General features: G+C 40.8%; 1 pseudogene; it reads left to right on the forward strand.

The window, feature by feature from the left end:
* The first annotated feature begins 8,436 nt into the window (after positions 1-8,436).
* LOC148694664 (uncharacterized) lies at positions 8,437-9,057 on the forward strand (annotated as a pseudogene).
* Positions 9,058-15,065: the final 6,008 nt, after the last annotated feature.

Here is a 15,065-nt window from a genome sequence, read left to right on the forward strand (position 1 = left end):
ACTTAGTGGGAAAAATGCTCTTAATCATAGGGAAAATAAGTACATTAAGATCAAGTGAGTATACTTTTAGATACTCTTCTTGAGTTTGACAGAACTTCCAAATGACAACTACAAGCATTGCATATGAATAGTTAGGCATACCAATTCCTCGAACAAGCTTCTGGAAAGTTGACTTCGGCAGTGACGTCGTGTAGAGGTCAGCAAGGTTGTCTAGGATCGGCTTGCATGACTTCAATCTCCTGATGCTTTGCTGATTTAAAAGCAATATGTCTTAGCATTGATTTCGTTGATGTATCATGTCTTGGTCGTGCGACATAGTCTTCATGGATCGTCGTTGGGACTCAACAATGGATGAAAACAACAAGTACTTGAATATGCTGAACAAGAACTCCTAACTATGTCTCACGTGTGGCGTAATGCAGTAAGGTGAGTCTTGAAATGATTCGAAGATTTCGCAACTAAGGTCATATTGTGGACCTTCAAGATATTACGATATCCCTAATGGCAAAGACATAACCATTTAGGGATTTTGCCTTGTGTAAGTTTAATATGTAACCAGCGTCAGCATAACAATAAGGCAAGCGTCATTATGAGGATCAAGGGGTTAGATCTGCTCGAGATGCATTGGAATTAGCCCAAATCCAAAGTACCTTTTAGGGTAGCGAAAAAATGTCTTTAATACCAATTTAGTGGTTGCATGTAGGTGCGGTGCGGCATCTTTACCAAGAGATCAACAACGAATGAGATGTTCTATCTAATACAAAGAGCTAAGTGTAATGAAGTGCTAAGTTGAACTCAGATATGGAATTTCGAATTCCTAAACCTCTTCAAGGGTCTCATTTGCATAAAGCATATGGAAGATCGAAGGTATTCTTAAAGGTAACACCTTTGAGGTATAGTTAGACCAGTAGACCAAAATACCGTCAGAACAATGCTTTAACTTCAGGTCAAGGCATTAACGAGTTTTCCAAGATCCCTCATCTCAAATTCCGTCTTCAGGTGTAAGGCAGTTTTCTCAAGCTCTTCTAGAGTCTTATTGAGATTCATGTCATTTGTCATAAACTGTAACTCTAGCAATTCGGAATAAGACTTCATACTTTAACAAGCAGGGGCATAATTTCATATCCCTAACTAATCAAATATTCACTTAGATGAGTATACCACATCCGCCGGATTGCTTCAATCCATAAGTGAACGCCTCAAACAAGTTGAGAGGGTGTTTCGTGGTTTGGAACTATTTGAACCAGTCCATGTAATTCTTTGGGAACTTACATGTAATCTCCATGTCAATATCCCCATTGAGTAACACTAACCATATTCATAGTGTTGCTATCAATCACATAGAGTTTGAGAGAAACCTTGCGTCATAAGGCGTGCAACATATCGCACTATTTGATTCATCTTATTACCCTTCCTTTCCCACTAGTAACATAACAGGGTTACCTTGGGCAGTGCAGGAACGATAGGTCTAAACAGACTTTGGTAAGAAATTTAACCTAGATTGTAATTTTGGTTGTCCAATCAGTTCTACGTATTCACTAATAAACAAAACACGGTTTGATATCGATGACAATCTCATTTCAATTCCATTAACTCATCCAAACTAGTATACTGGACCAAGAACTTCAAGTTTCGGGAGTAATTCGGATTTATCTCATAAGATGGAAATGATTTGAGACAACGATCGAGTATAGATTCATTGTTGTGCGGTGACCTTCCTCTTTTAGGGAAGTGAATCCTATGAACCGAGTGATTTGTCGTGCTTCAGGTCAAGGCAGATTGATTGGCTATCTGTTGGTGTACCAGACTGTTCAACACGGGAGTCCAAACTATCAAACAGGGGCGGCACATTCTTCAGGGATGTTGACTCGACGTTCGTGAAGTATGTCTATCCATGCACACATGTTTGCAGCTGGTATATGATCTCGTCATTTTAGCTAGATCAGAGGAATGTGTTTGGAGCAACATTCTGAAAGCTATAACACATCACACTTGCTTATCACACTTGTATGATACGGGGATTGAGGTGAGACATAGTAGGAAACATCCACGAAAATTTGCACCATTTTACAGGAATGTTAACATTCTTATCTCCCCTTAACAGCAAGAAGACTATCTTATTGAAGTGATAATCCGCAAATAAGCAATAAAGAGATTGCATGCGAGGGCTCTAAGAAAGCTAGTGTGAAGGAGAATCGTAATTGACAAAAATTCACATCCTTCTTTTGAGGACCAATATTGGTACCTTGTGGCTGCACAACTTGGCACATGGAATGCACACCCAAAACGCTTAAATACGAAGCATTGAATAGGTTTGGTGGCAAAGAACCTCAAAGCGGACCAACATAACTGTGTACAAGATTGCATAGCCCTAGGCAGAAGCTAAAAACTTGGTATGTTCACCAAGGTCTGGACGATCATTTGAATTGCGCTTTATGATCGCTCTGCGACGCTATTTGGGGTAAACATGGGAATTCGATGTTCAATTATAAACCAAAAAAGACATGTAATACTTTATCGCAAACCATCGATATAAAATCTTTGGCATTATCCAGTTTCCCAAACTTAAAGGATAAGTAGGGTGGTGAACCCTTAAAATTGGCCAGAAGGTTTAGCAGTAATGTGTGTGGATAAACATGTGACTAGTTTGTAAATTCATTAACCAAAACCATAAGTATTTATATGGTCCGTATTTTGGTTAGATTAGTCTCCATATATTCCCTTGAATCCACTGTGAAAAAAAGGTTGTTTCGTATCTTTGCAAGGGATGATTTAGAAATCAATTTCCCTAATGAGCAGGCTTGGCAAAGTGTGCTTGTAGGCACAAGATCCTTACTTCGGGTAAGAAGATATGTCGTGGTATCATTGTTCGACCTAAATATCTCAAATGGTCATGCCAAAGCAAGTAAATTGCTCAATCACTGGGCTCCAGGCCGGCCGTATAGGGCGGCATGTTCCCAGTTGAGAGACAACTCATTGGCCCTAAAGCAAAGCTTCAGGCTCATTTTTAGAGGTAGTGCAAAGATATTTTGCTTTATTTTCTTCAGTGATTTCATTCATGATCATTGTTCTCTGGAATATCCTTAAGACTCAACAACATTCTTCAGGAATGGGAAGAATATAAGGTCTCTGAAATGGTAATTTAGTACCATTCATACAACGATGAGCGTGCCAATGCTCTTAATCAGGTTGGATAAACCTGAAGTCATTGATAGAGATGTGATTTAGGCATAAAGTTAGTGTGCGTAGTATTGCATTCATCCAGACAACTAACTTTCCCACATTCGTACCTAATCACATGTTTAATTAAATTCGATCACACGTATACAAGAAACATGATTCAATTAAGTCGTATTCAAGGAAAATATCAATAAGATTATCCATAACGAAAACAAACACCAAATGTGAATCCAAGAACATAGAAAACTGTTCGCAAAGTAAACCAAATTTACTAAGGGGATTCGGCCAACAAGGCCATCCATATCAAAATTCTATTCTTCCAACGATGTTTGGTGGAGCAAAATTAGCCTCACATATTGACTATGAGAATAGTACTCCTTAACGACATTGGTGAGGGCACGAACAAGTGCATAACCAATAATCTATTCCATCAAGACAAAAGTAGATTCTTAAACTTTTACGTCTTAGGTGCCAAGTATCACGCTTCGGGCATAATGCCACACCTTGGCAGGCCTTGATTCTACCATAGGTTGTAAGAACAAACTCAAAATTGGACCGTGAGAGACATACCCAAACTTAGGTTGGTAGGCTTTAGCCAAAGCTAGAGAGGTTTGATCGGTAGGCATATGCCGAAGCAGAGCAATGTTATTCGGTAGGCCCTAACTAAAACTGGGAATCACCATTTAGTAGGCCTTGATCGAACTGGGTCGAGTCATTCGGCAGACTCCAGCCGAAGTTGGGTATATACCATTCAGTAAACTTCAATCGAGAATGGATCTATATTAGGGGTGGGCAAACGGGACCTTGTCCCAAGGGTCGAGACGGGTTCAAAAATCATAAATACAAAACAGGGTGGGGTGGGCTGATTCCTGGTAAATAACAGGGCTGGCCGATTCTAAAAATGGGAGAAAACAAGCCCCCGGCGTGGATTGTTTAAAACTCTACCCTCTAATTCTATCACACACACACACACACTTTCTTTCTTATATTCTTAGACCTATTCACTCAACTCTTCCCTCACACTCTCTCTATCCGACTCCGAGTCTTCGACACCATTTCGAGTCTCCTATCTCCTCTCAGACCTCAATCTCAAGCCTAGGCTCCCATCTCAGACCTCAATCTCGAGCCCAGACTCCCAAATCATGGCTTGCGCGGAAGCCGTCCAGCTGAACAACTTCAACCTTGCCAAAGCTCTGGTAACCCAGATCGGTTACCTAGCAGGTTCATAAGCAGGTGCCATGCGTAAAGTTGTCACCTTCTTCACCGAAGCCCTGGCCCATTGAATCTTCAAAGTCTACCCACAGCCACCGATCGACCACTCCTTCTCCGACATGCTGTAGATGCACTTCTAGGAGACCTATGGGGGTTAACTCGATATTCGAGTTGCACAAGTTGTTGGCCCAACCCGGCGTGATTGAGAATTTACTATTAGTGGTAAAGCAAATGAAGCTGGAGATTGTGACCGTGGTGGAGCAAGAAGAGAACCATAACGGTGCGGCAGCGGATGAGGGTCTTGATGTCGGAGATTGAGTTGAAGATTTGGAGGATAAGTGAGTCCGGGAGGCGATCCCAATTGGAAAAAAAAAAAAAAAAGGAAGAAGACCCGTGGACCTATCTCGAACTAGCCCGTTTCAAACGGGCCAAGTTAGGTTCGTTTTAATGATCAGATTTGCAATACCCAACCCAACCCGTTTTCTTTTTAAACAGGTCTGGTTCAGCTCGTTTAAGAGGTATTTTCGTTTGTTAAGTTTCAGGCATAAGTCTTCGAATGAAGATCATAGCGGAGGCTTATTCAGCTCTTCCATGCCATTATTGGCTTCAATGGTTTCTCTGGTTCTTAATAGTTAAGTGGAGATTCATGTCTTGTACCCACATAAAGTGGTTTCTGTCAAGAAACTTCCAAATCAGTGAAATCAAACTTGTTACAGTTCGACAATTAACTAAATGGAAGGAACAAGATTGTGATTGGTGTTATAGAAAATAAAATATCTATAAGCATCAAAGTTAAAACATTCAGGTTCTAAGACATAGTTTACATGAAAATCGGTTTTTCATATGTGTATTGTTTTATGATAACTTTGGGTTTCAAAGGCATTAAATTCAAAACTACAGGTTTGAGTTTAGTTATGAACTTCCGATTCATAAAAGGAGGTACTGGTAAGAACACAGAATACAATATACAACTAAGTGTAGTGGATTTGGGTTGCTTCGAGAACTCAAGTGTGAGTGCTTCGGAACTATGAAAGAGAGCCAACGGTTTAAAGAAAAGAAATAATTTATTGAATTGTTAATTGCCAAAAAATGGGCTTCAAACTAATAATTTTGGATGTCATGTCAGATTAATGGAATGCTGGTCACTTTAATTAATTCAATAGATCGTAACCATCTAAGTTTGATCATAAGAGCAAAATAATGACATTCGGGTCATATTGGCTTGAAATTAAGTTTGGGCTAAGCAACAATAAAATTATAGCTTGATAAACGCTAACCAATAACATCCCAATAATTATATGGGTACGGTTATGAAGAAGGGATGCCAAAATATGGCATCGGGGTCGAAAACATTGTGGCCTAACTCACATGGGGTGGCTACAATTAGGGGCAGGCCTTACAGCCTAGGAAAATGTGTGTAGGCCTTGGGCTGTGTCTGGGTTGAAGCCCAACAGTGCAAGGTCACTGGCAGTGGACCAAAACCAACATAAGCAGGCAAGCCCAACATGCGCTGGCTTAGGTGGGTTGCGACGAAGCCCAGATACGAGTTGGCTTCGGGTTTTGGACTTGGGTGCAAGAAACCCAGCTAAAGGCTGGCTTCTGGACATGGGCCAAGACGAAGGCAACCTCATCAATCATAGTAGGCTTTGCTGCAAGTAGGTCGATACACTAGGACAGAGCCCAGCAAGTATCGGGCTTGCCGATGCTTGCTGGTAATAGGTCAGTTTGCATAGAGACAAACCTAGCAAGGTTACAGGCCTACTGGTGGGCTTAGGACTTCAGACCCGTGCCGAAGGTCTGGTTATTTGTGTAAGTGTAGCAAGCCCATAGGGCTACTGCAGGTAGTCTATGGCGTCATCCAGGATGGTGGCGTGGCTGCAGGCTAGCCAACTCGGCTTGGTAGCATGGTGTGGAGCGCCAAAAATCCTAGAAATTAATTAACTAATTTGTTTCGACATCTAGGGTTTGAAAACCCTAATTGCTTCTAAATTATTTCGTTGCTTTGACTCACAAATTCCACATAACATAATTGCGTATTACATGAACGTGTGTGTGTGTGTGTATTGACAAATATATGAACATATACAATATATATATATATATATTGTGAATGCAAATTTCTGCCTTCTTCTTCTTGGACAAAAATGCACTTGCAAAACAATTGACACCTTAGGTCAAGGCCAAGAGCTTCACGCGCCCATGATGAATGGGGTGGGGGGGCTTTGGCTGAATAACCTTTGATGCCAAAGTTAGAATTTGAGGAAAAGTGTTTAAAGAAATTTGGAGAATTTTGCAAGAGAGTTGGAATTAGGTTTTTAAGAGAAATGAGAGCTATTTAAAGGGGTGTAGCCGGCCCCTATTTGGAGAAAAGGGGTCCAGCCACTTATGGTGGTTTTTGGGTGTAATTGCAAGGTATTATGTCAAAATAATATCTTGCAATCAATTAGGAAACTAATTAGAAAATTAATCAATTAATTTAGGTAATTAACCCTAATTTAATTGAATAATTAAGGGTTACCTTGTGGGGATGATTTGAAGAGGATGGATGAAATATGTTTTGAATAAATACCTATTTTGATCACTTTTGACCTTGATTGAGCCATGATTGTCCACTACTTGTGCGTGGGAGTTCCGGTGTGCCTCGAGGTTAATTTTGTCATTTTCACCCAAAAATCCATGCATCGCCTCCATATTTTTCTTGATTATTTTTGGCTCCACAAATGCCCCCACACCTATTGGGCTACTCGCAGGAAAATGCAGCAGGTATAGAGATCTTCTTGCTTTAGGAAACATATGATTGTTTCCTATTTTGATGTAGATTCCCTCTTTAAATGGAAATTAGATCCTTTTAGGAAAGGGAAATAAATTACTTCTCAAGTCTATTTAAGTCTACTTTAAGTAGATTATTAAATCAACTTTAGTGAGCAATTTATTCTACCCTACATGAGAGAGAAAACTAAAGGATATTTGTTCTCCCTCCCTTGGCAATCTTCTACACTTGCCCATGCAAATGACCGTCTTTCATCGCTTTCTTTGTATTCTCCGCGCCGCACCAAGGTAAGAAAAAAATTAATTTTCCTTATCTTTGTCTTGGATAGTGCTACCACAGGGCAACCGTCGGGGTGGTGCGGGATGTCGACTGGTAGGGGCCAGGAGTTGGCTTGGCATGGGCCAAAGAGGTGTTGTGGCAGGGTCCACTGCTTGGGCTGCTTGGTTTGGCTAAAGCCACATGCAGCTGTGTTTCTGGGGCCACGGATTGAGGTGCAAGGCGAGCCGCATAACTCATGTCCTTTGGGATCTTGGACCTGATACGGGCTAAGTCGAGGATTGAGAGAAATTAGGAGGTCGCGAGCCTTATGGGCTGTTGGAATGTTGGGCATGCAAGCTTCTTGCATGTTGGTCCGAGAGAAAAATATAAAGGAAAAACCAATATGGGTTGAGCTCCTTTATTAAGCACCGTGAATGACGTTGGCTACTTAGTCCTATTCGCTGAGAGAAATATGGGCTGCTCCAGATAGAGAAAGATAAAGAGGATCAAGACGGATACATTGGCTCATCTGATTGCTGTTGTGGAGCCTACTGTGAATGAATGTGGAAATAAGATATCTTCCCCGCTAACTCCAAAGACGTCGACTGAGAAAAAGCCAAAGACTTCGTCCACTGCTCATGGAGGTTCACCTGCTGCCTCCAGGCTTGCGATTGAATTGACTTCTTCAAAGTGTGAGAAAGATGAGGTTGTTAAATCTGAGCTAAGGACGTCTGCCGTTCCAAAATGGCTAGTTTGATTACCGATATGATTGCTCAGGCATTCATTGGGAGCTAACTTTGGTTCACGTTTGGAGAGGTTTGTTAATATGAAGAGTGATAAGGTGGACTCTGTTGCTAAAGTAGCGTTTAAACCTATTCCCTCTGCTGCTGAAACTGATTCACCTGCCGGGAAGGAAGAGATTGCTCGCATGGGCAGTTATGAGAAATCCACTAGGCATGTTTTTTGGGGATGCTGCTAAGATCTGTTCACTTTTGAAACTAGATATGCTTGAATATATGGATGCTTGTGTCAAGTTTGTCGATGGCGTTAAAAGGGTTATTTGCCCAAGTTCCTTTGCAAAACATACGATCGAGTATAGGAAAACTGCTTTACTTGTCATGATGCAGAAGATGGTTATTCTGGTGGTCAAGTCTATGCTCCTTAACCAAGAGGATTCCAAGGTTGCCAAATAAGTGCCAAAGGCTATGGCAGCCAAAGCTTATTCTTCTACCGAGAAGATCAAGATGTTGGAGCCTAAGCTCGTTGCTTTGAAGGGGTCTAATATCTATACCCTTACTTCTCTACATCTTGAGACCGTTCACCAAGAGATCATTGACTTGAAGACTAGGCTTGACGCAATCCAAGTTAAGTATGAAAATGCAAAGAATGAGATTGGATGTTACATACCTCAGATTCAAGATCTTGAGTGTGCCGTTTCTAAGCTTCGTTTCGCCATTTATGCAAATGATGAAGAATTGATTGCTGCTTATAACCAAGTGATCCACTTCAAAAAGGTCATTGATAGGCTTGAACCCTAAGTGTTGGAACTCCAAGATACACTGAAGATCAACGAAAGTTTGAAGAAAGAAGTGGATGAGCCACAACGCGTCCGTGTTGGTCTGCTCAAGGAGTATTAGTAGCTGAAAGGTGAGAAGGTTAGGCTCGAGGCTTCATTTGTTCATAGTCAGGCCAATTTCTACAAGTTGGGTTATGTAGATCATCTCTTTAGTAGGTCGTCTGACTTTGAGTTTGCTGGAAAAAAACTTCAAAACTTTCTCTATTTCTCTATAAAAGACTTTGAAACCTTCTCTATGTCTAAGCTGGAACAGCTAGGGGTCAAGCACCAGATGATGCCGCCGCTGGAAGCGTTGCGAGTGCCGAAGGTGTGGCGGTTGAGTAGTTTATCTTCTCGCACTGGAGAGCATGGTTAGTCCTTCAGATGACCTAATTTATGCGATGAGTCCTTAAGAAGGGCGCGGAGTGATCAATTGTTGTAAGCATGCAGCCGAGCCAAGTTGTAGATTAATTCTGAATTCCTCATTGAAAAATGAGTGACACGAACGAAGACTTAGTTGTAAGGTAGAAACTACATAACAACTGGATAATCCTTGGCTTGCGAAGTAGTGCCCGTCAAGCTGCTTGAGTCTTCAGGCTTTGATGTAGTAGGAGGTCCCACATGGTATTTCTACAAATTGTAGACGTTCCATTGCTTTTCGATCTCTTTGTTGTCTATGGTGGCGAAGATGTAACGAGCATTGCCACATACTCTACTGATCTTATACGGACCTTCCCATATGGGATCCATCTTTTTGGTGCCTTCTCTGCAGGTAATGATGAAGGCTTTTCTCAGGACTAGATTTTCAAGCTAGAATTACCGGATCTTGGCCCTCTTGTTATAGCTAGAGAGGAGTTGCTGCTGGTAGACTGTGATGCAGGTAATGGTATGCTCGTACATCTCCTGTGCTAGATCTAGGCTTGTGGCCATCTACTTACTGTTCTACTCGATGTTTGGCAATAAAGTGATGATACTTGGCACGATGACATTAGGAGAAATGATTGCTTCTGAACCAAATGCCAAAGAGAAATAAGTTTCACCAGTTGCTCGTCTTTTGGTGGTGCGATATGCCGATAAACACCAGGGAGTTCGTCTGGCCATTTTGCATTCTTATCTATAAAGGATTTCTTGTGGTAGCCGAGGATCATCTTGTTGGATGCTTCGACCTGCCTATTGCATTGAGGATATCTTAGCATGGACATGTGCTGCTTGATGTCATACTTTTGGAAGAACTTCACCAAATATTTGCCCACGAGTTGTGGGCTGTTGTCGGTGACGATGGATTGAAGGATGCCAAATTGCAAACGATGTTCATCCATATAAAACACTCTATGTCCATCTGGGCATGGTTGTCATGGGCTCTGCTTCTACCCATTTGGTGAAGTAATCGATTGCCACGATCATCATGTCATTGCCCTCAATAGAGGGCAACATTGGCCCCACTAAGTCGATTGCCCACCACATAAATGACCAAGGACTCGTCTATAGGTGTAATTCGCTGGCAGACAGTGCTGATATCGGCTTGTAGCGTTGGCAGCAGTCGCACTTTTGTACTAACTCCTAAGCATCTTGGTGTATTGTAGGCCAGCAGTAGCCCGAGTTAAAAGCCTTATATGCTAAAAATCAGCCTCCGAAGTGATTTCCACAAATGCCTTCATGGATTAAACTTAGAACCTTTAGGTCATCGAGGGGAACTAGGCAACGGAGATTAATGGTCCAGTGTAAGATCTTCGGACAAGAATGTCGTTCCATATGTAGTAGCGTGCTGCCTTTATTTGGAGTTTTCTAGACTCCAACTTTTCCATGGGGAGTATGCCATTAATCAGGTAGTTTATAATAAAACTTTACCAGTTAGGAGTTGTACTAACATGTGACACTTCGACTACTGACTCCGCCTCTATGCTTGGCTTGTCTAGATACTTTACTGGAATATAGCATCCGCGTAAGCGTTGTCTACTTGCGGTACTTGAGTGAGGGTATAAGTCTGAAATGCCTCAAGTTGCTTTCGTACCTTCTCTAGGTATTATGCCATCCTTAGATGTTTTACCGCGTATTCCCTAGTAGTCTGGCTGATGATTAACTAGGAATCGGAATAATTGCGAGCTTTTCCACCGCCAAGTTTTTTGCCATTCGGATGCCTACTAGTAGGGCTTCGTACTCTGTTTCGTTGTTGGATGCTTTAAAGCCTAGAGTGATTGCATGCTCGAGTATCAAACCATCTAGGGTGGCAAGGACCACGCCTGCTCCTGAGCCTTTACAGTTGGATACGTCATCGACATGCAAATGCCAGAATTCTCCATCGGGTGAAACAGGCATAGCTAGGGCGTGCTTGGTTGCCTTCGAGGCATCGTTGGGTAACTCTGTTGCATCGCCAAGGCTAGGCGTGAAGACGTGGTAGGGAGCCTTGGAGCTGAGGCCATGTTACACACAGTAGAAGATGCTCAACTGCCAATATTGGGCCACTCTAGAGCTGAATTATGGAGTAAGGGTCGGCTAGAGCCATGTGACGTACAGCAGGATGTGGTGCTCAATTGTTGGTGCATGTTGCTCCTATGTAGAATCTTTTGGGTGATGAGGACAAAACTTGCTTCCGAGTGTGTCTTTCTAGTGTTCATCTGCCTTTGGCATGCCTTTTGGGCTGAGTTGTTGCCTTCGTCACAAAACTTTGCATCAGCCAGTGTTTAAGCCTTTATTGTCGTGCGTCTAGATTGGGTAGAATAGTGCATTATGAGGATAACTGTTTGCGTCTAAAAGTTTAACTTGAGTTTCCAAGTTGTAACAATTGTCGCTAAAGTTAGCTTTTCAATTTTTGGTAGCTGGTTTCCTAATCGATGAGAGCTTTTGAATTGTGAAATATAGGTAGTAGGGCCCCCAGCTCTTCTCGTATGAAGGTAGAGCTTATTGCTGCTTCAAATACCCTCAAATATATTATTGTCCTCCGCTGCTTCTGGTTTGGATAGTAGGGAGGTGATGTCAGGTACTTTTTAAAGTCCTTGAATGTGCATCAGTGAGCCTCGTCCCAAAGTGCATGCTTCTCTATTAAAGTGAAAGAGTCTGTCAGAGTTAGATCCTCTTTCATGATCAATTCTCCGAACAGCGGGTGGTCTGTTGGAAGTCCTTTTGGGAAAGCTGCTCTAGCTATCAAGCCGTTACATACGACTATCTTTGCCTTCTCTGCTTTGAACCTCTTCACATATTCGTGAAACGACTCCTTTGGGTTCTTCTTGATGTTGAACAAATGGTCGGACTTCTTCTTAATCGAGCGTTAGGATGAATATTCTTTCGTGAAAACCAAAGAAAGTTTGTCGAAACTCTGGATGGATTATGGTGGTAAGGTGTAAAACCAATATTTCTCATTGTCTTGTAAAATGAAGGCTAATATCTTGTACATAAGAGCATCGTTGTTCTGATAAAGGACCATTGTGCTTCGGTAGTGCTTCAAGTGTCTCTCCTGATCTCCATCTCCTTTGAATGATAAGAAATATGGCATGCTAAACTTGCATGGAGGCTCTGCTTGCTCGATCTCGTCCGTGAAATGTGACCTGTTTATGTTGGTATGTCCCGTCATAGTGCCTCGTCAGTGACCTTGTTGCGTTGGGAATCATGCAATCACTCCGTCAAGAGTCTCTCTACTTTTTCCTGATTTTACCTTTGTTGGGGGTAGCGGAGCTCTTGGCTTCCCCCAATCGTGACTTACTGGTCTAGGATGCTCTTCTACGTGCTTGGCTCATCTATGCTGCAACTGCGGTGCATGTGGTACGTTCTTAGTAGGCGAGTGAATTCCTCGCAGATTGCTGGTTGAACTTGAGCCTAATTAAATGACAACTTCTCTCCGTCCGTCGTGTTGCCTACTCCAATGTGAGGTAGAGGATGCTCCTTGAGGGCCTAACCGCGAATAAACACTTCGCCTGGAAGGTTGCTCATGTTAATTATCGGAGTGTGACCGCAACTATGAGTGTATGCTCGTCCGTGGGCCTAGTCGAAAGTACACTATTTCTGCACAGTACCTAAATTGAACAAAAATATATCCATTTACATATTATTTCTCTCTAGAGTTGTTGTATCAAAGGTATGTTTAGATGTGACTCCGGACTTCCAAAATGAGTTATGGCATAAGCATTTGCCTCTCTTAGACCATCTCCAAATGAGATGTCAAATCCTAAGGGGAATGCTATGTAATCAAATTTGAAGGTAGGAGAAAGCTTCAACCTATATGTCAATCATCTGTAGATTGACATATGAGTTTTCATATATCAAATTTGACATATGAGAAAATGTGATATCAAATAATTTTTAATTATTTTATTGTGATGGTCCCATTAATTAGATCTTAAAAAGTTTATTTAATTGATTTCTTTTAAAATTGGTCCTACAAAAATCATTTATAACAAAAAAAACATAAAGGTTGGAAAAAGAGGAAATCTGACATTGCCATGTTAGTCATCAAATTAATATTTGACATTTATCTTTTGACATCTACATTGGAAATGCTCTTATGTGTTTTCCTAGAAATTCACTTCCAAAACATTTATCTTGAATTAGTGTTACAAATTTGGGGGTTAGACGAATATGCATAAAAATGTTGGTGGAGGTTTGGAAATTATATGAAGGAATGGAATTGGTCATGAATAGAAAGTAAATAAAAATCTCTAATTAAATAAAAAAATAAAAAAACAATTAGTCTTCATTGGAGCTCTGGATTGACCCGACAATGGACACATAAATCGGACACTTGTAACTGTGCATTTCTATCCCACTTCCTTGTCCCATTAATCCCTCCATATTTATAGAGCCAACCTGCATTCCATGGAGTTGAAATTCAAGGTTTTCCTGATTTTTCTACTGTTATCTGCTTCTTCTTTTTTTACATTGTTTTTTCTTTTTCTGCATGCTTTTGCAGCCAAGCAACAATGCTTCCAATAGTAAACCCTAACCTTAATTTCCCACTCAATTCGAACGGCAAGACAGCAAAGATTGGAAGATTGAATTGGAGTCAGTGGACCCAAGCTTTTCGTCTCGTGGGCCAGAGCGGGTTTGATGCAGCAGTGGCGGCAGTACGCAAATGTTCGTCGACAAGGCAACAATCTCTCCTCTCCTCTCCTCTTCTTCTTTGCGAGGAGATCGTCGTTTTCATGTCATGAAGAAATGGGGGAGACATAGATGGGGGTAACAGAGGATAGCAAAGAGATGAAGATAGATATTAAACGGACAAAGAAATGATGTCAAGGGCAAAATCAAAAATTCATTGTTTGGGCCATTTTAATTGGACTGATTTAATGTGGGGCGTTGTCCCAATCATTAAATAAAGTTATTACATAATTTTTATTAACATTCAAAGTTTTCAAACTCTTTTTATTAGTTTTTCTTTTTAAAAAATGATGAATACGTAACTAAAATTACTGAGTAATCAGTTTAAAAAAAACAAAAGAAGTGGATGCAAGATGAATACTAAACAAACCCTAAAGTACTTGTTAGTCTGGACAAGCTTTTGAAAGTTGGAAGCCTCACCCACCAATTTATTTAATCTAGTATGTATTCATTACTTTTATTAAATTATTTTGATGCAAATTACTCTTATCAAATTAATTAGCTACAAAGTACAAAACCAATGTGTAGTTTAGTACTTGTAGAGCAAAATAATTAAAAGATCAAAATGGTTTCTAACCTAGTTTAGGTGATTTCCTCATAACGATTTGTCTCCATCTTGATACGAAATGAAACTTGAGCTATGACTAAGAGCACCTCCATTTAGGGACTCCTATCACTAACTTTAAGAACTCATTTTGAGACTTTAAAAGAATTTGAGTTCCTAAAATAATATTGTCTACAATGAGAAGTTCTTATAGTATATTCTATAAATGCAGGGACTAAAATATTAGAAAACATTGTTCATTTTGTTAAGAGTACTGTGGCCATTAATATAAACCAAAAAATTACCTCTACTGTTGGCCAACACTTCAAAAAAAAAAAAAAAAAAAAAAAAAAAAGAAGGAGAACTACAGGAAAAAACCAAATGCTGTGCAGCATTCCTTTCCCACTCAAAATCAATAGGGACCACTCTTTGAGTTCTTATCTACAGTTCTTATATTA

This window comes from Pyrus communis, chromosome 8, assembly GCF_041283825.1.
Source record: "Pyrus communis isolate YQ-2024b chromosome 8, ASM4128382v1, whole genome shotgun sequence".
Taxonomy (NCBI): Eukaryota; Viridiplantae; Streptophyta; class Magnoliopsida; order Rosales; family Rosaceae; genus Pyrus; species Pyrus communis.